Below are 11,335 nucleotides of genomic sequence, written 5' to 3'. Positions count from 1 at the left end.
CCAGATCTGTCGACGATTTCCTGCTAGATCTGCCAAAAATTTCACAATAAAAATAGTAACAACAACAGAGAGAGAGAAAACCACAACCAACAGCAACAACAGCAGCCATTGCCGGAGCTTACTTCTCCGGCGAACCACAACAACAACACCACCAATCAGATCTGGAGGATGCGCAGGTGGTGGTCACGACGGAGCTACGGCGGCAACGAGAGGCATACCGTCGTTGCTAGCAACCAGATCTGAGGGATGCACCGGCCATGATAACGGCGGAGCAAGTAGCACATTTATCTTGGATGCAGAGTACTATAGCTGGTAATAATACAAATAACAAAGCAGCAATAGCAACAATCAAAATAGATCGTTTTATCGCCATTTTGCGTTACTGCCTTCTCGAAGAAGCTATGGACGAGTATTTGTTTTGAATGGGAACGACGGTCCACATCATCGGAGCATATTTGGTGTCTCATCAAATTAGAATTGAGGGAAGAGAGAGAGAAGGGGAGGGTGGTGTGGAAGTTGAGGGAAAAATATTGATACAATGAAACAAGTGGAGAATAGTTGCATTGTGTAATTGATATACAAAATTTAGCTATGAGATGTAATTAAAATAAAATATAGCTACTAAATATAATTACCTACTAGTGTTTGCCACACCATGTGGATTTCCCTTATTTTTTTGTGTTTTCTATACGAGAGAAAGATCTTCTATTTGTAGATGTTTGAAACTTCTCCCCTATGAAAAGGATAGACATGGAAAAGGCCTTTTCTATTAAAAAAAATCTTTTCCACCAAGTTAACCTTTTAGGAGTAAAACTCAATTATAGTGTAGAATCCAAATAAGTTAGGAAATTCAAGGCAATCCCTAACAAATCTCCCGCACTGAATTTTCTGGATAAAATAATATTCATCTTCCTTCTTCACATAATCTTCATCGCTGGTGCTTGTCATGGTTAAAAGTATGTATGGTTGAAAACTTGAGCCTTGTATTTTGAAAGTGAGCACTGGTTTAAAGTGGAGCCATGCGTTAAAAATGAACAAAGGTTGAAATTGGTCCAATCATTTAAAGTAAGCAAGGGTTGAAAATTTGAGCTCATACGTTAAAAGTAAGCATGAGTTGAAAATAGGAGCTCATGCGAGTTAAAAATAATTTCTGTTTTGAAAATATGCAGTAGAAGGATTGTTGAAAATATGATTGAACTGTATCAACATGTAGTACCCTAAATTTTTTTGGGACAAAAATCTTCATTATTAATGAGTTGGTTGCAACCTGAACTGATCCACCTAGAACACGTCTTCAACCTCGTTGTACCATTTGGCGGTGATACCTCTTGTTGAGATCGAAATAATTAGAGCATCATGCGGAAGCTAATGATCAGACCTTGATCGACGACAAATTAGGCAACAATGAAAATATACTAAAACGGTATAGTGTTATAATATGGTTTGGTCAAATGAACTACATCTTGGAAAAGACTAATACAAAAAGCATAAAATCTATTGACAGAATAATCTCCCCCTAAACGAGACTCTTAATGGCTATATTATGAATGCTATTGTTTTTTTTGTTTGTTTCTGTATGAGAAGAAAAGTCTTCTATTTGTAGATATTTGAAACTTGTCTTCCATGAAAAAGGATAGACATGGAAAATACCTTTTCTACTAAAAAGATCTTTTCCACCAAGTTAAACTTTTTGGAGTAAAACACAATTATGGTGTAGAATCCAAATAAGTTAGCGAATTCAGGCAATCCCTAACAAAACTCCCCTTGGCCTGGATTTCGGGCAAAATGATCTTTATCTTCCTTCCTCAAATAATTTTCATCATTGCTGCTTGTCATTGTTAAAAGTAGGTATAGTTAAAAATTTAAGCCTTGTGCCTTAAAAGTGAGCACAGTTTGAAAGTGGAGCCATGCATTAAAAATGAACATGGGTTGAAATAGGCCCAAACATTTAAGTAAGCAAGAGTTGAAAATTGGAGCTCATACGTTAAAAGTAAGCATGAGTTAAAAATTGGAGCTCATGCGTTAAAGTAAGCATGAGTTAAAAATAATTTTTGTTTTAAAAATATGCAGCAGCAGGATTGTTGAAAATATGATTGAAAATTGTATCCACATGTAGTACTCTAGATTTTTTTGACAAAAATCTTCATTATCGTCGAGTTGTTCGCAATTTGAACTGATCCACCTTGAACCTGTATTCAATCTCGTTGAACCATTGGCTCTTGTACCACTTGTTTGGGATCAAAATAACCAGGGCGTCATGCAGAAGCTAATGATTCCAGAACTTGAGCGGCGATAAATTAGACAACAATGAAAATATACTAAAACTGCATAGTATTATAATATGATTTGGTCAAATGACCTATTTTGGAAAATACTAATATAAAAAGCATACTTTTACTCGGGTTAAGGCATAAAAGCTACTACGAGGTTATTGGTGCTCTAATTGGATTTTAGTAATTTTTGAGCCACCACCTATTTATTAAAGGTAGGAAAACCAGATAAAAGATTTTTCAAGCAACAGAGAAATCTTTTTGGTATCAAAGTTCGAGATAAGGGTTCTGGTGATCCCCTAAGGAAGGTTTTACGCACCCTACTATTAAAGACTCATAGAATACGGTTGACCTACGAGCTTCAATGTGTGATTAATATATTATTTGCTTAAAAGAATTTTAGTTTTCCACAAAATATCATTCAATTATATCATAAACACAAGAAAAATTTGGCAAAAATTCCCCCTTTAAAGTGGAGTTTTGGGTTTAAAAATCCATATAGGTGCTCAACTCACTTCATTTTCGGACCAAGACACACTTGGGATTTCTCCCAAGTAGAGTCACTACTATTTTGGTCCTAATGATATGAGTTTAGTTCCTATAAGTTTTAATTACATATATACAAGAACATATGGAGTATATCTCCTATTTTTTGTAATATATATCTATATAGTAGGAAAGTCAAAAAAGTTTTATTAAGTTCAATTTTAGTCCCATCGAAGTTCAATATATCAAACATAGTCCATACCAAAGCCATCTCACGCTCAAATCTGTCCAAATATGTGTCCTCTTGTCTTTATTATTTTAGGTTGGGCTTATGGCCCAAAATACTTTGAATCTTTTCGTATGAAAATTAGGTCCCAATTCAATCTTACAATGTTTCAACTTAAAAGAGATTCTAAATTTTATTTATGTTACAAGAATTAGTTCGAATTTGTGAAAATATTTTTTCTTCCGATTTAATTGAGTCCAAGATGGTCCTCTTGATCTCAAAGTGGGCTTGAGGCCCAAAACAACATTCGTCACGTTTTCGGGTTTCTAAAAGGGGCAGAAGGTCCAAAATGTCACTTATACTCATTTTGTTTTTTCTAATTGCTTAGGCTCAACCATATATCCAAACAAGTTTTATCTTAAGAAATCTTGTAGTTAGTCCGATTTCATGCATGTATTAGAGAAATAGGCAAGTTTTGAAAAGGTTTTGGCCCAATTGGTTTCAAGCGGAAGGCAGTGGCTCACGAGATTTCACATGACAATAAATAGAGCCAAAGCCTAACAACAAAGTAAGACAGGTAACCCTAAAATCAAACAAAAAACTTAAACAACAAAACCAATAATCATGGACTCTCACGAGTGATATACCAACTATATACCAAATATATCAGTTTTTCCACACTATATGTATACAAAATTGGATATACCTAGTATATTCAGGTGTATTTCCCTTATATATTCAAACAAAAATAGCCTTCAGATTCAGAAAAGAGATCCTCTAATCATGCTTAACATTCAACAATTATTTTCAAGGGTGCAAAAATGGCATCAAAGAAAAGAAAGACAAGTGCAACATGGCATACAAACAACGAAACTCAAAGGATCAGATAGACCATTAATGCAGTGTTTTGAAAGAGTGAAGCATTTCAAATTATTTTAAACCTTCAAAGAATAAACCAACATGCATTTCCCACAGATTCTTACTCATTTTAACTCAGAGGGTCCCATGGGGTTATGACTTTACATAGGGGAACTCTAGTAGCTTGGAGTGAAGAGGACCAGGATAAGCTTGACTAGAAACTCCAAACCTTATCATCTTTCCTCCTGGCTCTGGGTAAGTCACACTTATAGTCAATCAAACCCCAAGTCACAGCCTCTTAGGTATGTCACAATATCATCTTGTTACTCTAGCATACATCATGCAGGTGCTTAACTTGATTCATACTAAGTACAGATGCTCAGACAACAACAAGATCACAGAGAAATAATGGTGCAGGATTTCATGAGTTGGTCATAGTTATAGACTTCAGACACAACTAACTAGACATGAACATAGCAAGGATACAAGACAAGATTCCTGAACTTGTTTAACAAGGTAGATATATGCCCTAGATGATTCATTCTTGATGAGAGCCTCATGTAAAGAACAGAGTGAACGTATTCTATATAAAACACCAGTAAGCACCAAACATTCTGATTACACGCTGTGTTTTGATAAAAAATTAACTTCTGTGAATTCATGTGATACTTTCAAGGACAACCAACATACAAAAATGGGAAAACAGGTTTAGGTACAGCTTAGGGCTAGCATGTCAAGATGCAGCTAACATTTACAACATTAATTAGGCAATTGTAACGACCCACTTGGTCGTTATAGTCCTTTTGACACTTTTGACCCTTCCTCGAGCTTGGTTAGCTCACTTTTAACTCAAGGGGTCAATTGACATGCTTCTCAAGGTGTTCGGGGTTGATTTTGGTGAATTTTTGGAAAAAATTAACTTTAAGCGAAAAAGAATTGACTCAAAATTGACTTTTGGGTAAACTGACCTTTTTCAAAAATTCATCGATTTCGAGAGGTCCTGATGGTCATTTAGAACTTGTGTGGATATCTGGTTCGGCTCTTAATGCACTCGGGTGCATTTTGGGACTTGGGTTGGGAAGTTGGAATTGAGGTATCGGGAGTTGACTCGGTTAACGAGATCTCTGTTGGAAATTTTGAGGTCATGAGTGCATTCGTAGCGTGTGTTTATGTGTGTCTGTGTATGTGGTTTGTGAGAAGATGACCTCGGAAGTTAGTCGAAAATTAGGGTTGAGATTTGAAACTTGAAATCTTTTTTTTGGTGTCTGGTGCCCACTTTAGCGGCACCAGCACCGCGGCAGCGGTACCACTATAGTAGTCACCCTGCCACTGAAGTGGCCTGTGCCATTTGGGCATGACCGCTGTAGCGATTATGGGACCACTGGAGCAATGCCGCTGGAGCGGTAATCTCATCGTGGAAGCAGATGATGGGTAGTTAGTTCATTAAATGAAGTGTTGATTACCCTAAGTCCCTCATTTATTTCTATTCCGAAATCTGAGCTTTTGGGAGCAATTCTAGAGTATTCTTGGAGAAGATTCTTGGTGGTAAGTCCTTCCAATCTCTTTGCTATTCCAGTACCCCTAATCATCTTAAAATCCTTTTATCTTGATAGTTCATTAAGTGATTGAAGATTAAGAAAGGGTTTAATGCATATTCCTTCTAGGCTTTTAAATCATGATTTGTTGGTTGAGCTAGCTTCTTTAATCATTGACTTGATGATTAGAATCCTTTATTTCATAACTTCTTCCTAATTAGAGGTTAATTTGTGGAATTACAAGTTAGGATTTGTACCCAAATTTGGGTTTTTTTTTGCCTACAACACGAAATTGAGTGAATTGTTGATTATTCTAGCTTGCTATTGATGGGAATTGATCACTAGAGGTTTAATTTCATGTTGGGACCTTTAGATTCCTAATTTCACCCTTCTAGTTCACAAATCCTATTTTATGTGTTGGGGATTTGGGTTTTGAATAGAAGTAGGGTTTGTTTGATGTTCTTCTTGACTCTAATTCCATGATTCGAATATGCTTAGACTTTCTTGATCTCGAGGCTCAAAGGAAAGGGAAGGCTAAGGAGTGACTGTTGGTGATATTGCTGTTCGTCCTTCCAGGTAAGTTACGATTTACCTTTGGTGAGACTTCGTTTAGCGAAGCATATATTTAGATGATATTTTCGGAGAATGCATGTAAACCTGCGAGTATGAAGTTGGGTTGGATATTGTCTTAGGTTGGGCCCTCTTGTATGACTGGGGTTAGCCACCCCGTTGTGTTGTGATTTGATTTGTTTTATTGTTGTTGGCTTGATGCCACGTGATAATAGTAAATATTGAAGACTATTGATATATCTTGATCATAATATTGAAGTATCTTACTTGTTGACGTTGATACGAGGACAGTGTTCTATATGGCTTGTGTAGCCTTTTCATGATATTGTTGGCGTACCCATGCTTGGTAGTTGTGATATTTATCTGATTATTGATATTGAACTCATACATTGCACGCATTCTCATCATCATGATATATTGTTGATACATTGGTGATACTTAAGGAAATACTGTGATGAGCTGGGCTCAGTTGGATGAGAGTGACGTGAGGATCGATATCTGATGGTTATCCCAGAATTGAGGTTGTGTGTAGCGATTCTCGAGGTTTGTACCGAGATCGTAAGGTAGCAGTATTCGAGGTTGTTGTCAGACTGTGAGGTACATGGACTTCGCAGGTCCCCAATGGGTTGTGCTACCGAGATATCGATACCTCTGTCCGGAGTACATGTGTACACAACATTGCATTGCATTCATATTTCATACATTATTGCGTTGCATTGCACTATGGCTTTTATTGAGATGATCTGGTGATATACTTATGTAATTTGGATTCGGATTAAATATATTGAGACTTGGCACACTTGAGTTTAGATGCTATAACGTAGGTGATGACATGTACTTGATTTGTGGCTTGTGTTTGACTTATACCTTGATTGATTACCTGTTTATCTTACTTTATTGACTTGATATGTGTTAGCTAAACTTAGTCAGCCTATGATATCTACCATTATTGTGGTCTTGTACTGACCTGCACTTCTTTGCATTCTTTTATGAATCCAGAATTCGAGGTAGGATCGACCTATGTTTCTTATGGCTGATAGTCACTCCAAGAGTTGCTTAGAGTCTACAGGGTGAGCACAAGACGTCTGCCGCCTTGAAGATTATTCTTTATTTATGGCTTATTTTCTATTCCGAGACATGTGCAGACGTAATGTATTATTGAATTTCCAGACTTGTAGATTCTAGTTAGATGCTCTTGTATGGATTAGACCAGACTCTGGGGTGTATTATCTTTACTTCCACATATTTTCTATGTTATTATCATCAGAATTATGTGATTTTATCTCTTCCGCTTATTTAATTATTTGTTTATGTTTTTACTATTGTTGGGTTGAGGGTTTGTCTACCGAGGTGGGAAAGATAGGTACCCGCGGGACTTAGCTAAATTGGGTTGTGATAAGTTGGTACCAGAGCTCTAGGTTACTCGGTCTATAATACAAAAGCATGTCTAGTAGAGTCTCGTGGATCGGTACGATGAACTCCGTACTTATCTGCGAGAGGCTATAGACATCTAGGAAAATTTCACTTTCTTTCCTTCTTTCGTGCTACTTTATTCTAATTGGTATTTAGAACAATCAAATTGGTATCTAGCTCTTATCTCTTCTCTCTCAGATGGTGAGGACTCGAGCTACTATAGCCCAAGGCCAGGTGCCAGAGCCCGCAGCTACGGCTGGCACCAGAGGGCGAGCGACAGCCAGAGGGCGCGACAGAACTAGAGACTGCGGGGATGCCCCTATCAGGGGCAGGGCTCCTGCGGTAGGAAAGCGGCGCGAGAGATCTCCGTCTCTAGAGCCTGAGGATCAACAGGTTCGAGACTAGGTTGCCAAGAATGATGTGGTCCCAGCACTGACACAGCCTGAGATTACTTCTGATCATACTATGCAAGATATTATGGCCCATGTTCTACTCCATCTAGATGCCCATCAGGCTGCCGCTGGTGTTACTACTCTGGGCGGAGGTTCGCAGACCAGAGTTAGGGAGAAAATCCCTGAGTAGAGACCTACTCGAGTAACACACCCTACTGTAACTTTAGCTCCCCGTATTGATGCTGTTCTAGCACCAAGAGATGATCTTAGACCCGTGGCAGGCCCTGTTATAACCTTGACTGATCAGGATCTTATTAGGAGATTTAGAAAGTTGGAGTCGCCGAGGTTTTCGGGTACCTCTGCAGAGGACGCTTATGAGTTCATCTTGGATATGTATGAGTTTCTACATAGAATGGGGATCGTAGAGTCTTATGGAGTTGACTATGTATTCTACCAGTTTTGTGGCAACGCGAAGACTTGGTGGAGGTATTTTGTTGCTTGCAGACCCGAGGGTTCTCCTCCCCTGACTTGAACTCAGTTCTGCCAGGTCTTCCTTAAGTAAGTATATGCCCCGGGTTTTGAGGGAGGTGCATAGGGATGAGTTTCTACATCTGCAGCAGAAGGGATTATCTGTAGAGGCCCATGTGACTCGCTATCTGTATCTGGTCCGTTATTCAGCTTCTTTGATTCCTACCGAGCCTGGCAGGATTAGGCGCTTTATTGGTGGGCTAGTCGGTTCTCTTCAGATTCCTTGCCTTCAGATGGAGGTTATGAGGCATTCCTTCCAATCCATCGTTGATCATGCTTCTTCGGTTGAGTCCGTTAAGGCCCGTGCATTTGGAGGGGGTAATGAGAAGAGACAGCGTCAGATTGGGCGTTATGGTGGTTCTAGTTCGAGGGGTGCCCGTCAATCTTCTTGGTTGTATCAGACATATTCTGACAGCCCTATGCATTCAGCTTTGCAGGCTTCCTCTAGTGAGCCACCTAAGCAGAGAGCTCCTAAGAGTCCATTTTCTCGACTAGTAGACAAGGTTGTTCCAGCTGGGTCCTCAGTTTCAGTTTATCAGCCTCCGCCCTCCAGGGGCTGCTTTGTGTGTGGAGAGATGGGTCACATTGTGAGGATGTGTCCTCGATCCAGGCAGGTTTATTAGTCTCAGAGGACTCTGATATCATCATGTAGTCGAGGTGGTGCTTCTCAGAGGAGTGGTGCTCAGTCAGGCCGCAGTGGTTCTCAGGTTTCTAGAGGTGGATCCCAGGTTGGTAGAGGTGGGCCTCAAAGTTTGAGAGGTGGATCTCATTCTGGGCGTGGTGGGTCCTAGTGTTACTCATTCCTTAGTAGACCGAGCGAGCAGGCCTCGAATCTTTGTTATCTCGGTGTACCATTTCTCGTCCGTCATTGAGCAAAGATTCGTGTTATTTGATCCTAGATCCACTTATTCGTATGTGTCTACATATCATGCCGTTGGTTGGGATTTGCCTTTTGATAGCATAGATATACATGTTCATGTATCTACTTCGGTTAGAGATTCTGTTGTGGTTGATCGAGTTTATCGGTCATGTTTGGTTACTTTTATGAGGTATGACACTTGGGCAGATTTGATGGTTCTTGATATAGCGGACTTAGATATTATCTTGGTATGACCTAGCTTTCTTCTTATCATGCGATCTTAGACTGTCATGCCAAGACAGTTACGTTAGCCATGTCGGGCATTCTGTTACACTCCGCAGTTTCGTACGTTAAAATTTATAAGTATTGATGGTTGTTTTAAGTACGGTTACTGGAGTTATCTTTAAGGATATATGAGATTATATGCGCTAACCTTATGATTACGAGGGTTTAAGTTCATATAATAAGTTATGGGAAACTCCGGGACCAAGCAATTTCAGCCCAATGGAGCCTAAACTGACCCACACACCTATAAATACCCCTCTAACTTATCATTTTTCACCATTCTCTCAGTCCTACACTTCCAAAGAGTTCTTGAGAGTCCTTAAGGGTTCCATAATCTTCCATAATCTCCCATAATCTTCCACAATCTCCCATAATCTTCCATAACCTTCCACAACCTTCCATAACCTTCCATAATCTTCCATTACCTTCCAAACCTTTCCATATTATCAAGAGAGAAAATCAACATCAAAACCCGAAAGATAATCCATGGAAGGTGATCGTTCTTGTTTCTCTTCAAGGTGGTGATGAACTTGATTTTGGAAAGAGTTGAATAAAGTGAAGTTCTTCTACTATAAGGTATGTTCTTCCTATTATTTACATGATTGAGATGACGTAAAGGTTTAGCAAGTCTTAGAGAGGAAAGAATCATAAAGTATTAAATTCAAGTTGGTAGCCATGAGGTGAATTTGAAAGAGAATTTTGTATTAATTTGAGATTAAATTGAATATAATTCTTTGATTATGGTATTGTGGATATTGCTATGGTTGGTGAGAAATTGGGAAAAACATCGTGTGGGATGTTTTATGGAGTATATTGGTGTTGATGATGATGTTGTTGATATTAGTGTTGCTATTGTTGTTGTTTTGTTGGTATTGTGATTTAGGGCTAGGCATATAAACAGGGGAGATGCTGCCCGAATTTCGATAGATCCAAAAGGAATTTTATTTATATGCTTGAGACAAGTGGGTGACAACGCGCCTAATGATAGTATGGATGGTTTATGTGTAGATTTGCGGGCTTGAAAGAATAAACGTTAAGTGACCAAGGAAACCGAAAGGTATGTTGAGGCTAAACCCTTTCTTTATAAAGGCATGATTCTTTTGTTATAAACCTTTGTGCCATATCCATAATATCTTTGCTTCCACAAATGCTAGAAGTCTATAAATCTCATGATCCCTCCGATATTATTGAGCTTATTAATGATCTTGAGACTATTCTTTGTGATTGATCTCACCTCATAATACTTGTTCTTTCGAGGTGAGATATAGCAATCTTCGATTCTATTTCTAATGCTATCTAAGTTCATAGTTCTCGATACTCTCATGGCATTATCGATTTCATCTTACGATGGTTGATCCTTCAAGAAGTGATATAATGATAATGATAATGCTAATTATGATGTTGATCTCATTTATGTATATTTTTTAATGTTTATATATGTATGTATGTATGCATTGCATTCCCACTGATCAGTTAGGGATAACATCCAGTCTCGAAAGGGCCGAATATGGGTAACATCGAGTCCTGAAAGGGCCGGGTACGAATAACACTGAGTCCCGAAAAGGCCGGGTACGGATAACACCTAGTCCTGAATAGGCCAGGTACAGATAATACCGAGTCTCGAAAAGGCCGGGTACGAATGACACCGAGTCCCGACAAGGCCGGTTACGGATATGACAGAAGTATGTCTAGTAAATGTATGTGAATGCAAATGTGTGTATATTGTGCATGAAATGTTTTTCCTATAGGCAAGTTAAATTACGTGACAGAAATCTCAGGAAGTGTATGAAGTATAATTGCTCATTTTATCTTACATTATCTTCATTCTTATATCATGCTATTATTCATGCCTTACATACTCAGTACATTATTAAATGATCGACATCCCCTTTTTGACAAACCTTTGCGTTCAT

This window comes from Lycium ferocissimum, chromosome 1, assembly GCF_029784015.1.
Source record: "Lycium ferocissimum isolate CSIRO_LF1 chromosome 1, AGI_CSIRO_Lferr_CH_V1, whole genome shotgun sequence".
Taxonomy (NCBI): Eukaryota; Viridiplantae; Streptophyta; class Magnoliopsida; order Solanales; family Solanaceae; genus Lycium; species Lycium ferocissimum.
The sequence above is the reverse complement of the archived record's forward strand: the minus strand, read 5'-3'. Positions refer to the sequence as shown.